The 14364-nt window shown below is 33.7% G+C and overlaps 1 protein-coding gene across 1 annotated transcript in view; it reads left to right on the top strand.

The window, feature by feature from the left end:
* Nucleotides 1-2066: 2066 nt before the first annotated feature.
* CDH18 (cadherin 18) overlaps nt 2067-14364 on the top strand; it is a 321195-nt gene continuing 308897 nt past the window's right edge. Inside the window, exon 1 of the mRNA XM_088053404.1 lies at nt 2067-2144. The gene's annotated coding sequence lies outside the window, so the exon portion shown is untranslated. The remainder of the gene's footprint in view (nt 2145-14364) is intronic.

Below are 14364 nucleotides of genomic sequence, written 5' to 3'. Positions count from 1 at the left end.
CATTTCTGTCTTGTCTTTGTGTAGCTTTTATTATTTTCATTTAAATACTTCATTAGTTTCTTCCACATATACAACAATCAACTTCCAAAGCTGAGTTCACTTAGATTTATTATATGTGCATTCCCTTCAAGCAAGCTGTCTTCTCTGTTGTTTTTATTTAACAAAACTTGTTATTGTTGGTACAGATAAATGAAATAATATGAAGAAAGGAGTAATTCACAGGATGATTAAGAGGAGTATTTTAAAATGAAACTGAGAAGTTCAGTATAAATGAAGCTAAAAATGCAAGTGGAAATTTTCTTTATTAATGTCAGTTGTTTTCTTCTAAGTTAATAATAATGCCATCACAGAATCAAAGTCTGGTTTCTTCTTAATGAAACAAATATTTTTGTAATGGTATTGCTTTTTTCTCCTCAGGACTGATAACCCATGGTTTTTACTTCTAACTTAAATATATCAAAAGTCCTTAAAATTGGTAATTTTTTTCTGAGAAACCTAAAAACACTTTAACGACAATAATGACTTCAGTAGTTTGATTTCTCTTGATAGCGTCTGCTGCTTCTTCACTGCTTGCATACTCCATGTGCATTTCTAAAAATGTGCAATGAGTATTATGAGGCACCTAGGGGCTATGTTTCCTGAATTTCACATGGATATTGAAATAAAGTAAAAACATAACAACCTTACTTGTTATTTGGCATTTTTTAAAATTCTTCTCAGGAAATCAAAAATTATAATGGTGTGCAGGAGTGGGAGGTATGACAATTAAATAGCTGCTCTTGCTATGTTTTGCATTGAACCATAGAATATTAAAGGGTTGGAAGGGACCTTAAAAATCACCAAGTCTCAACAACTCCCACTACACCAGGCTGCTCAAGGACTTGTCCATCCTGACTTTGAATATTGCCAATGTTGGGGCATCCACAACCTCCCTGGGCAACCTGTTCCAGTGTCTCACCACTTTCATAGTAAATAATTTCTTCCTAATATCTAATCTAAATTTCACATCTTTTAGTTTTTACCCATTACTCCTATTCCATCACTACAGTTCCTGGGTGATGTCCCTCTCCAGCTTCTGGAGGGAAAGATACTGGAATGTTGCTGTGAGGTTTACACATAATCTGTTCTCCAGGCTGATCAGCCCCAACTTTCTCACCCTGGCTTTGTAGGACAGGTTCTCCAGACCTCTTATCGACTTGGTGGTCCTCCTTTAGACTTGACCAAGAGTTGCATGTCCTTCATAATTTGTGGACACCAGAACTAGACAGCTCTACAGGTGGGGTCTCACAAGAACAGAGCAGGGAGTGAGAATCACTTCCTTCAGTCTACTGGCAACAATTCTTTTGATGCAGCCCAGGATTCCATTGGCTTTCTGGGCTGTAGGCACAAACCTGACTGCTATGTTTTTTCAAAAATTATGGAAAGTGGTTTAGCAGCTTTGTCTGCCAGCTCCCTCAGGACCTGCAAATTAATCTCTTTGGGTCACATGTACTTGTGAACATTGATGTTCCTTGGTCTTGAACCTGACCCTCTCCTATAGTGGGCTTAGAGTTTTCATTCTCCCAGTGCCTGCATTTATCATTCTTGACATGGGTGGCATGGCAAGAACACTTGTAGTTGAAGATACAGGAAACGTATCTTTATGATATTGTTCCTTCTCTAGAATCTAAATGAGTACATTTTTTTAGACTCTTGAAAGTTTGTGGTAAACGATGTTGACACATTTTATTTTAGGAATTTGTGAAATCATAGTTACATACACATCTGTTGAAAATCTGCTAAGGATTGCCTGATAGGAATATTTTTATATACTGGCCTATTTATGAGCTTCCTTGCTGATTGCATTTTAAAAGAATGTCTCCCTGCACAGATGACATTCAGTTTTCTAATTTGCTTTTAAAAAGGTAATCCTTTTTAGAGATTTATTTGCTTAAGATAATGAGGTAGGATTACAGCAGAATTAACTGCAACGCTATTAAGTGTTGGGTTTTTTTTTTTTTCCTTGGGTCTAGCCTTATGCTTTCAGTTTGAAAGTAAGCTGAGATTTATTTTTCCTAGGCTACAAAACAAATTCAAGACCAGAAGACAAAAAGGCAGCTGAGGTAGTAATTCTCCTGAAGAATTAAGACACCGGTGGCTTTGAGGTATGTTTGTTTTTGGAAATGTTGTTAATTATTTATTAATCTTGATGCAATATATGAGAGTAATGGTGAATGTTTTTGAACATTAGTGGCTATTTCACATCTTCAGATGTAGTTCATTTGAAAGGAAACTCCAAAATATGTATATATATTTTTATAAGTATGGGGAATTAGTTGTAAATGTGCTTCTCCTTTATCTGACAATATCTTTCTGTCTAGAAAATTAGATATACCCACCTGAAAAGTTAAAAATCTAGAAACGTTCTGCATTCTTTCTGCTTAAACAGTTGCTGCTTTCTTTATGTGCCGTAGGTACTGAGAAAAATTTCCAGATAAGAATGTTCAGGAAAAAGCTGTAAAAAAATTTATATGCAATACATATTACTATGTCTTAAATAGCTAGAATAAACATTTCTATCAGCTTGATGTTAAAGAGCATGTATAGAAATAAATTATGAATAAATCCATAAGGGAGACAATAGAAAGTCATCAGTTGGTAGACAGATTAATGGAAGATAAAGAAATTCATCACTGCCTTTTCAAGTTTAAAAATAGCCTATTTAACACTGTTTTTCAGTTACAAAATGTTTGAGCTCAGTAAATTGGATTCTGCTTCTGTAAATATACCAGCAAAACTTGCAGGGAACTAAGGAAATGGAGCTGATGCTAATTTCATTTTAGGTCTAGTTATCACTTAGCATGTTCAGGAGCTTAAACAGGGAAAATTACAGTCTTCATGCATTCAGAAAGTACTGGGGCCTGTAAAGCATTATTTCCATTACATTTGGGAAATATTCTTTTGTAGTTTAACTTTCCTGGAATGCCTGCCATCCCTAGATTTCTCTTTCATTCAATATATTGAGTTTCAAAGGATATTTTTTTTTTTCTCTTAGAGGAGGTATTTTCTCACAGCTGCAAAACTACAATTTCTCTGTCTTTTATTACTTCAATCCTCACCTGAAGCTTTCTTCTTTTTGTAGAAAGTATATTCCACCAGCATAGACTCTTGTCTCTTCTGCATTCCCACTAGATCTGCGTAATTTTGTTCACATTTGACCCTATAGAAGGAGCATGTAGAAGTCTGGCTAGTGACGCAAACATCTCGTGGTTGTTAAGTACTTCAAGCTTTTAGTGTGATGCACAGATTTTGTCCAAAAATAATTTTCTACTAAAAAGACAACCAAAAACCACAAACGCAAACTCAGATTCCTCCTCCCTTAAACACTGTATTTATTTCAGCTCTCTTTAAAAACAAGATACCTACTCAGGACTGTTGATCTCTAGGATTATTTTCTTTTTCTTTACTTTAGATGTTTACGTGGTCAATAGCAGGTTTGAAGCCTTTGGAACTGAGAAGTTGAGTTCTGTACACTATCTTTGTATAATATCATTCACAGTGAATAAATATATTAATATTTTTTGCCTTCTAGCATTTGTAACCACAAACACCTCTTTCTTACTGTCAGTCTTTTTCCCTGGAGAAACATTATTTGAAGTACTGTAATATGCAACAAGAGAGAAATCAGCAAATATTCACATATTTTATCCTATTATTCTTTTATCTGTCAGCATACCTAAATTTTGTATTGGCGAAAGGAATTTAAAACTGTTGCTGAAAATTTGATGTGACTCTACACGTGTGCCAGTGACATCTGGGAAAAATGTTTTTTCATAAATGAAAAATCTCCTTGGCCTCTTCCTGACTCCCACTGAGATACATACTTGTTCCTCAGGGCACAATTTGTCTTGCATATTGTATTTGATTTGTAGGCTAAGGATAGAAGCTCATCATATCTGTGTTAAATACATGTCACTTTCAGAAGCATGGTAAGGCAATATTATTTATTGAGTTGAGGAAAAACATGTAAAAAAGATCTCACTTCACTGGGTTTTGCTGGAACAAGGCACCAAGTAAAATAGTAATTTTTGATCAGTATACTTTACCTTTAGATATATTTGTGATGTATTTTTGTCTAGCTTGATCCCTCAGTGTTCCCATGCATGCAATGTTTGTTATTATATATATTTTTAAGCCTTTATAGAATCCTCACTTTCTCTCAGTTATGGAGAAATAATTATAAAACAGCAGACAAAAAATAGTATAGTATGAGGGAACACAAAAGAAGCAAAGCATGTCTGTCCTTTCTCATTCCATCTTCTAGGTTATTTAATCTTACTCAGTTTATTATTTCTATCATTTTGGACTATTATGAACTGGACAGGTTACCATCTGATTTGAAATGGATTTTGAGTGGCTAATTTAATCTGCACTTCAACATTTCTGACCCTTTATAGAATGGTAAATATAGTCCTTGGCTGCAGAGAAGACTCTGACTTCACCCTGACCTTCACTCTGACTTCATGAGAGCCTTTCTGTTGTAATTTGTGATTGTAATTTTTGTTGTAATAATCAGAATAAGGAAGAGATAGTTTTTGTAGCAAACAATTGGTGTACATATGTGTGTGCGTGTGTATATATATAATCTTTCCCTGAGACATCATATTAGAGTTCAAAAAATGAGTTTATTGTTATCTGAAGCTGCACTTTAAAGTCTCCTCTTGGTGATACAGGCCTTCTTCAGCAAGCAGTGCAAGGAACTACTAGCAAAGTTCATGTGGGTGCTTTTGAGTCTGCCTTAATTATTTAATAAACTTTAATAAACTAAGTAAATAGAAGCTTGCAAATGCCACAGAGGCTCTCTATCAGATGAGTGATATTTCTGTTTGTAGCTTTTATATATATATATATATATATATATATATATATATATATATATATATATATATATATGTTAGGTTGCTCCATTCCTAATAGTCCAACTTAGATTTGTCTGCTCCAAACCCAGATACCTAATTTTGATTCTGTGATTTAGAATGAAGTTAGCTGATCTTCCCAGTGCTTTTATGTATATTTTGCCTTTTTATATGGTTATAAACATATATATAATTTTGTTAAAGTACCAAATTTATACTGTATTCTTTTGATATATTTACCTTTCAAAATTACTACTGAAAACAGTTTATACATGGAGCAACCCATATTTTGTTTGTGTAAAAGCCTGACTTGATGAACACAAGTGAAACTTTCAGAGCTACCTTGTGACAGATGTGAATTTATGATGGGGCTAAAGGAACTCTGCCTTCTTGCAAGTGTTGCTAGATGTTTGCCTTACTTTTCAAGATAGAAACCAAGAAATTAATTGTCTAGAGTAATGTACTTTGAGCCAACCTTGGATTTTAGCCTACTGCAAGACTAATTGGTAAATTACTTCCCTGAAAATTCAGAAATATTGCAGAATGTTTTGAGAACTTTGTGAAACAGAGTTGAAAAATATTTTAAAGCAGGAAGTTGACTGAAGCACACAAAAAACTGCCAACTTAAATTTTGAATATATTACTTTTTCAAGGTTTTCCCCTCTGAAAGTACTTTAAAAACTGAAATTATGTTGCCAAAACTTCTGTCTGTATTCAAAATAATTTCTGGCTTCAAAATCAATATAAACTGATCTATATTATTCTCAGGTTTAAAAGGATTTGGTTTCATTTGAGATAATAATGTAAAAGGCAGAGGAATTAATCAATTTTTTTTTCACACTGTATGTCTTGAGAAAATAAAAAAAATATTTTGAGACCATTTCAGATTGCTTATGTGTATCAGAAAATATTATTAATTTTATTTTGTAACAACCACAATATGCAAGTGTTCTTGAAAAATCATGGAAATAGGAGATATTCAACCATCTCATCCAAATGTTAGAAGGATTTCAAGACAAATTTCTAAACACTAGAACAAAACTTAATGAAAAGTCTGTCATTACTATGATTAGTCTGAACTAGAAGCTGCTTTATTTGGGACTTGTCTTCAGTTTTCGTTTGTGTAACCATTCTTGTTCAAAAGTACAGAAGCGAGGTATTTTGTGAAATCAGTCACAGCTTCAAGTAGCCGGTGTGCTCCCTTCTAGAGTCATAAAGAAAATCACTGAGTACAAATCAGGTTGCTTTCCTTTGTAAATTTAGTAGTAGGCACTTCCACCCTAGGACTAAAGCAGCAGAAGTACAGGTGAGGATTACACGTGAACTGTAACAGCAGGAAGAATCAGGAAGAAGGGGAAGAATTAATTGTATTTATCACTTCAGTTGATGGAAGTAGCATAAGATTCCAGCTTGAAATAGCCAGGATGTCAACCTGCCTGTGTAGAAGAGGTGTATCTTCATGCAAAGGCAGAGGGGTGCATCCTCACCCCAGCAGGGCTGAGGTTGCTGCCAAGTGAAGCCAGTGGTGATCCAGGGTCACGTCCTGGCCCTTGGCAATGGGGCACTGCTTTGTCTGGGCTCTGCTGCAGAAGCTGTACCCGTGGAAGCAGCTTGAGGGTGAAAGGCAGGCTTGTTTCCCACCTGCAAAGCATGCACTGGGTGTGATCTGATCAGCAGGGGTCAGTTTATAGACAGGAGTTTGACACTAATTGGCTACTACTGGCACATGCTAATCTGCTGTCTGTGCTATCGCAGTCTTCAGTTTAAAGAATTTATTTAAATGTATTTTTTTAAATAATTGAATTTAGTTAAAATTGATTTAAACAGATCCAAAAAGACACAGACATTCAGACTTCTATACCACTTTTCCCTTGACCTATATAATTCAAAGTGTTTATTGGTTTTCAGCTGCTCCAGGGAAATAGCAGGAAGGGGAAAAAACTACAGATATGTTTGTTTGTTTGTTTTTTCTTTCAGAACACACGGGAGCTGCTTAGTGAATGCCACTAACAGCACTTGAATTCTAGGATATAGAAATCCACAAACATCAGCTTTTACCCAGAATTTTGCACTCTAGTTTTATGGGTTTGCTGGCAATATGAATTATTTTTTCCCAGCAAATATTTGCTTGTGGTTTTTGATGCTTGCTTCTTACAGTAATGGTTGGGGCTTCTTATGCTGCTTTCTTATGAAACAGCTAAATAGTGTAGTATATAGAAAATATGGATTAAAAAAGAATGTCTCTTCCAGTGCAAATAGTTGGTCCTTCTGCTTCTTACAGTGAAGTGAGTTTAATTCTAAAAGACATTCAAGTTCAAACAAAGTAAATTTTGTTTAAATTTGTTTAAATTAAGCTGTAAGGTCGCCTGAAAAGGAATATGGACTAGCTTTATTTTTTCCTAATGCTCTAAAATCACAGTGATCAGATTTGGCCCATGCTCTGGGGAATTTTTTCTATTTATTTTTAATGGATCAATTTTTGAATGCTGAAGCTGATCAGTCCCTGCTCTTGAGATAATGTTCCAGCCATCTATAGATAGCATGCAATTAACTTGAGGCAAAAGAGGGAAAACCAGAAAGGAAATATATACTATACACAGAGCATCCCTCTATGTTCTGTATTCTATGTCAGTTTTAATGGGTCTGTAATTAGGTCACAGGACTGATTGATATCAGCACTTAGCTTCCTAGGTGACATCACCCTCTGCTTCATTGCCTAATAGAGATTAAGATGTTGACAGACAGAAAATTCTGCTTCCTGGACTGGGAAAAGGAACTAATTAAACAAACTGTAAACTTGACAGTCTGAATTATTTACCAATGCATCCACATAGATCTATCTCCAAGTGGAGACTGATAGGAAAGAAGAGTACAGAGCACATGATAAAACACACACACACTTGCAGTCCAAGTGTCTGAATGAGTCTAATTCAAATAAACTATTTTAGAGTTAGTCTGGAGAAGGAACTGTTGTGAGTAAAATGATGGTGCATTTAAAATTTTTAGGCAGAAAAACCAAGTCAAAATACTGGCAAGATGCTTTGAGATTAAGCAAGAAGACAGATTAACATCTGACCAATGCATGGTCAAATGGACAGAGGTCCACATAGCATGATTCAAAGAGACCAACAGAAAGAAATTATGAAATGGGTGCCTTATACATCTATACGTAGAAAGCTCATAAATCCAGCAAAGGACACAGCTTAGAATGTTCCTCAATTTAAAAATATTTGCTATGTTTTAAACTGAACATACAAGGATGCCTCTCTGTAACTGTGAAAGACAGCAATTACCTTTCACTCATCCTTATAAAATGTATTATTTTTGAGGTGCTGTATGTTGCTTGATGCAATCATTAGTGCTTTGTATTATTTTTTTTCTAGGGAGCCTCTTCCTTTTTTTTACTTTCTTTTAGTTTTTCTTTTAGTCTTAGTGCTGATTTAAATTTGGAGGATGAAATATTTAAAACATGACTTTTGAGATTTTAGGAATTTTGTTGTTAAGAATGAAAAGGCAAGGAAGTATGTTTTTCTTAGCACTGAGTCTTAAGATACATTTGTGCTTGAGAGAGACTGTTGACTGATATAAGATTACCTTTAACCTTTAGAGGACTACAAGGAATGAGGTTAGACAAGGCTGCAAGAACTCACACCTGATCGTAGCAGCAGGCTGCAACATGAAAATAAATGCCTGGCTGTGAGAAAAGAAGAAAAATTTGTAAAGTCCTTTGGTAAATGATATTTATGAGTTGAATATCAAAGATTTCTCTTACAATTGAGAGTAAGAACTTAGTTTACATGTGCCATGTACAAAAATTTGCTTATCGTTTTGATATCCTTCAAGAGTCCTCAGGCATACATCTGCAAGAAGTAAAAATAGACTTTTAGATATATATGTATGCTTTCAAATAAATTAGGAAACATTATGTAAATAACATTTTGATGCTGTTTCATACATACATGTTTTCATCTCCTATTTGCCATTTTTAAGTTCTGAGTGTCATAAAATTCACTCACAAATTAATGCCTGTGATAGTTTTGAAGTTGTTTCTGTTGAGAGGATTTTGTGTCTTGTTTGATGTAGGAAATAGTAGGGATACCCTATGAAATTCTGCTGCAGCATTTCTCCTGACAAAAAGAAAATCAAATACACTGATTTAGAAGCACTAAGAATAGGCTTAATCCAAGTCTGAAAGCTCTAATCCAAAGTTATACAGAACCTGTAATGAACAAGATGAGTGGCTTACTGGCACCTGATCTGATGGGAAGAAGCAGAAATTAGATATGATGCATACCTCAAAGTTTTAAAGCAAATACCTACATCCATTTGATTGTTAAGGCTAGAATCATCACAATATTTTTTTTCCCAGTGTCTTCTTTTGTGCTCACTCTAAAATAAGACTGAATTCTTTGTTAGTCTGGGGCTCAGTAATAGATCTGAATGCATCAAATCTCATGAGTTGCCATTTTCATCAAGTAAAGGGAAAGTAGAAATTAATTTAAGTAAACACCCATGCTTAAAAAAACAGTCTTTTCTAAAATTGCTTCTGTTTCTGTGCAATATATGTCTCTAGAAATCACTATTATAATTTGAAAAAGAAAAGTAGTGGATACTAACAACCATTGACAGGTCACCTTACTAGTCATTAGCCGGGGATTTTATCTCATTTGCTTGCAGAGTTAAAACTGTGAGCAGAAATTGAGTGGTGAGTGAGAATACAGCTGCTGCTCAGAATTTCCAGCCATACAGTAGTTTGAATGGACAAAAGAGAGATAAGCTTGATGCTTCATACAGTCTAATGAAATGAATATAAATATTTGGACATTTCTATTTTGTACTCTCTGTGAAGACATATTCACATGAAGAGCTAGATAGATGTGTGTCATCATTAGTTCTGATCCTGAGGCTTTCAGGGGTATAAAGGATCACTTTAACAAAAATAACAAAAAACCCAAACAACCCAAAAAAAAAAAAATTAAGAATGAAACCACCTCACCACCCCCAAACACTAAATAAAACAAATGAAAAAAAGACACTTCCATGTTTTTCCTCAAGTTTTTAAATCTTGTGTGTGGGAGATTTCTCACTCTCCTTTCTCACCTTCCTCCACTCCTGAAGCACATGTGTCAGCTAAGAGAGAAATCATTGATCTTTGACAACTACCAGTAAATACCTGCTGGTCTGCTCACACAAGCTTTTACTCTTCTATTTCAAACCTTTTATTCAGGACAACTTGTACCAGCACTTCAGAAATAATTAGGCAGTCAGTTACTTTTAGGTTTGCTGCAGTCCCACATAGGTGTGTTTTGGTCTGTACGTGCTTGTCAGTTTTTATCCCACTTTCTACAACAGTGCCCAAACTTTTTTTAAAGGGATCACAATGTTTTTTCATAATTTCTGACTTAGGCTGGTATCAGTACAGCTCTGTAAAGAGCAAGTCCTAGCACAGAGTTTTAGTTTGTTAGAAATCCTTAGTTTTTCTAGACTCTCCTTGACTGGCAGACCACTTTGCAGTGGTTCTGACTATTTCTTCATATTTCTTTTTCTTTTTTTTTTTTTTTCTTCCTTATAAGGATTTAACTTGAGATAATTATGTGACCCCTCAAGCTTTGCTGCTGTTAACCTATTGGCTATAGGTTAATCCATTTCTCCTTGACACAATGAAGAATTTTACATTGAAAAAATTGCATGCCAAAATTCTCACTGAATATTTTTATTATTTTTCTAATTTAATTAAACCAATGATCTATTTATGAGCAGTTTGGTTTACATTTTATGTACATAGTTGCAGTGAGAAGCTTTTTATTTTCACTCATGTCAAACTTTTTACAGAATATATGGAGGATTTTAGTTATTCATGATTTAGATCCCAAAATTCCTCAAGGCATCTGAATTAAGAGGCTTTGTGCAATCCTGCAATATGCTATATTACACCAGTGAAATTAGTATTGATACCTGGAAAATACGAGACAACTGCATAGATTTTATCCCCTCTTCTTGGCCCCACTGAAATTCAACTGGATCTCATATTTCAATACAAGCAAATAAGTGGATACACAAAAGTAACTTTTTTTGAAAGCAGTCTTATACATCATCCAAATTTGAAAAAGAAATACATTATACATGAAGGGTTTAATAATTGATAGACATGTCTAATCCCTATTAAAAAGATTTATACTGAACATCGGCAGCTAATATGATCCTGTAGTGTAAATCTGAATTGCTAAGTTTCACAATAGATAATTATTCTTGGGATCTTTCCTAATGTTATGCAAATTTTTACTTTGAGTGTTTGCCGTAAATTAAAAAAATAAAATTAATGCAACTTATAAATAAAGCAGATGTGTTTTATTTATTGTCCAAGGTGATTTATAAATCATATTAGATATTAGTATCATACATACAATTGTGTTTTGGGGGAAAGGTTGAGTGACTATTTTTGGGGAGACTGACTAATTCTAATTTTAAAAGGTAATAAAGGAGTGACTTTATAAAGCAAAATGCACAGATAATAACAACATGTTACTAGAAGTTTTAAAAATAGACATACAGGATTTAATGTAGAAACAGAAAGTGACTGGTGCAGATAAGGGTAGAATGTAAACATTTTCAAGCGAGCACCCACTCAAGGCTCTATATGCACATGACTTTGCTATTGAAACATACCTAAACTCTTTCTGTAATCAAGCTAGCTTATGTTTTTAACAATATATAATTGACAGCTGGCTGAACATTACAGATAAAGCATGTGAAGGGGGAAAAATCCATCCATCACAGAAATCTTTCAGTAATATATCAATTACCATTTCCAAGTAACATTGAACTAACTCTTTTAAAGTGGCAATATAATATAGGTTAGTTTCCTTCCAGTGAGTGATGGCTGAGAAGAAAGGGGCCTTTACATCTCCATTTGTTTAGGGTTTTTTTTCCTTTAGTTTGAGAACCTTTGACTTGGTTGTATTCCAGGTGCAACACAAAAGTCCTTCCTAGTCCCATTTCCCCACCCTGAAAATTGCAGAATGATATTTCATTTAAAAGGGATTAGAATTTGAAGGAAACATGTTGCCATATGCTTGCTTATATTAAATTAGAACTGTATGGAATGTTATGTGTATAAATAGCTTCTACTTGAGAAATACAACAGATATATTGTACTGAAAATTTTTTGTTAGTATTTGTGAATTTCAGGAAGTTTTTCTTTATAAGGTCATTTGGTTTAGAATTTGGCAGTGAGTATGATGTTTTATTTAAAGAAATTTGACTTTGTGTAACAAGTCAGTAGTGTCTGGTTCAGTCTTTGATTTTTTGTTTTTGTTTTTGGGGTTTTTTGTTTGTCCATTTGTTTTGTTTTGTTTTGACTGTTAGATTGAAGATTGGAATGACTATAAATTGCAATCAGAACATAATACAGGCCTAAATAAATAACTTAAAGAAGACAAATCAAATTAATTAAAACCCTTGTATTCAGCACCATTGTTTCATTCTTCCTTATACAGGGTACTTTGAATTTCTTAAATTCTATCTTTTGCTATATTTACTGCTAAGGCAAGAAAAGAGAAAATGCATGTGTACTAAGGACTGCCTCTGAAGGTTAAATCAGCTTAATGAAATCACTTCTTAAAACTTCTGTGTTATTCTCTTGCTGGAGAGTTTTCTAATTAACATATAATGTCCAGGCTTCCATTTCATGGATCAAATTAAAATTATCCTTCCACAAGGTTAGGAAGGTGTCTTCCTCAGGTGATCTAAAAATTCTCTGATGTGATAGTTTTCAATTGTCAGTATAATTTACACTTCGTTACGTTACATGATCAATGGAACAAGAAGTAACTTGGTCATAGTTGTATAGTCTGCTAAATCCTAACAGTATAATTGTGTTTCTTCTTGATAGAGTGACACTAGCAGTTCCAGAGTTCATCTTTGACATTTATGGTTTTCAAGTGGTATTAAGGTTAAATGAGAGTTCATTTATCCTCTATTTCATTTAGAAGTGCTCCCATAATTAAATGCAGATCCATGTAATTTAGTGATAGAAAGAGGAATTCATTAAGATTCCTGAGTAGGAAAAAGTGTTAACAGAACTACAAAGGTTATAGAAATTTAGCCTCTGCTTAAGGTAAATTAAGCACAAACCACATTCCTGTAATGTGAATGAGATTACTTAAACTGTAACTGACAAGAAAATCCAAAATTCATTTTCATCATCTGTGGACACCAGTAGCAAAAGAAAACACATGTTTAATAAATCAATGCAGTTCATATAGCTTTCATGAATTTTATAATGTATTTTCTTTTATTGGGTATAACAGTTAATATTATTGCAAACACTTATGAAACTGTCAGAGGTTCTATTTCAAAAAACTATTTTGAAGGAAAATTCTTAAAGTGAACTAAAGTAAAAGATAATTGCTCGGTATCTCAAGAAAGCTTTTATTACTTCTAGCACCAAATTTTGTATTTCATCTAAACTGTCATTTTCAGAAAGTTTTAAAAATTAAAGAGCCAGCAAGCTTTGCCCTCGACTTCACTAGATCTGAAATACAACATAATTTTTAGTAATATTTGGGTAATATAATGATAGGATTATAAGGAAACATGGAAGGTCTGTTTTCTATCATAAATTTAAAAATATTTTGGCTCTGGTTTAAACATTTACTTAGATACATCTGAGTGCAAGAAACATGTTTTTTACCTAATCCTTGAAAATATTTCTTACTATTCCCATAGCATTTTTCTCATTATGACATTCAAATATATTTTGACAAAGAATTAATTATCTGATGTTTCTGCTGTAAGTGAAAAAGTATGTTGAAAATCTGTAATAGAGGTCCTCTTGGACTGGTATAAACTTTATTAGTTCAATAATGTCAGTCTAAATCTAGGATACTTTTTTATCCTCTCCTAACATCTCAATTATCTATCCATTCAGTTACAATTCTTTCTTGGTTAAAAAAAAAAAAAAAAAGCAAAAAAAAACCAAACCAAAAACAAACCACTGAGTTAAAATTTTATTTCTGCACTTGCGTTTTCAAAGATCTACCAGAAAACAGAAAATATTCCAAATCAACAACATGATATTTTCCTTTTTGACATTCCAAATTTTTCTGTGTTGTTTGGTCTGTAAGGCACCTTCCAGTTTGGATATGTGACTCTCATTAGCATGGATGGTCTATATACCTTTTTTTTCAGATCATTAATGAGGAATTTAATTAAAATGTGACCTAGCACTCATCCCACTAGCATTCAACAGACACATCCTTTTGACATGATACATTGCTGTTTTTCACTGATCCACATTTTAAATATTAGCCAGTTTTCAAAGCAGTGGTGAGCAGAGGTGGCATACCCTGTTATTAGAGACAAATTATTGAATCCCAAAAATAATGAAAATAAAAAAAGTCATCAGGAAGAAAATTCTACCTTTCCTTGAACCATAGCCTTCTTAATAAACGTTCTTAATAACTCAGGT

The sequence above is a fragment of the Pseudopodoces humilis genome, chromosome 1, assembly GCF_049639895.1.
Source record: "Pseudopodoces humilis isolate 2021_Gansu_Grassland_sample_001 chromosome 1, ASM4963989v1, whole genome shotgun sequence".
Taxonomy (NCBI): Eukaryota; Metazoa; Chordata; class Aves; order Passeriformes; family Paridae; genus Pseudopodoces; species Pseudopodoces humilis.
Note: the sequence above shows the minus strand (reverse complement) of the source record. Positions and strands in the feature narration are given on the sequence as shown.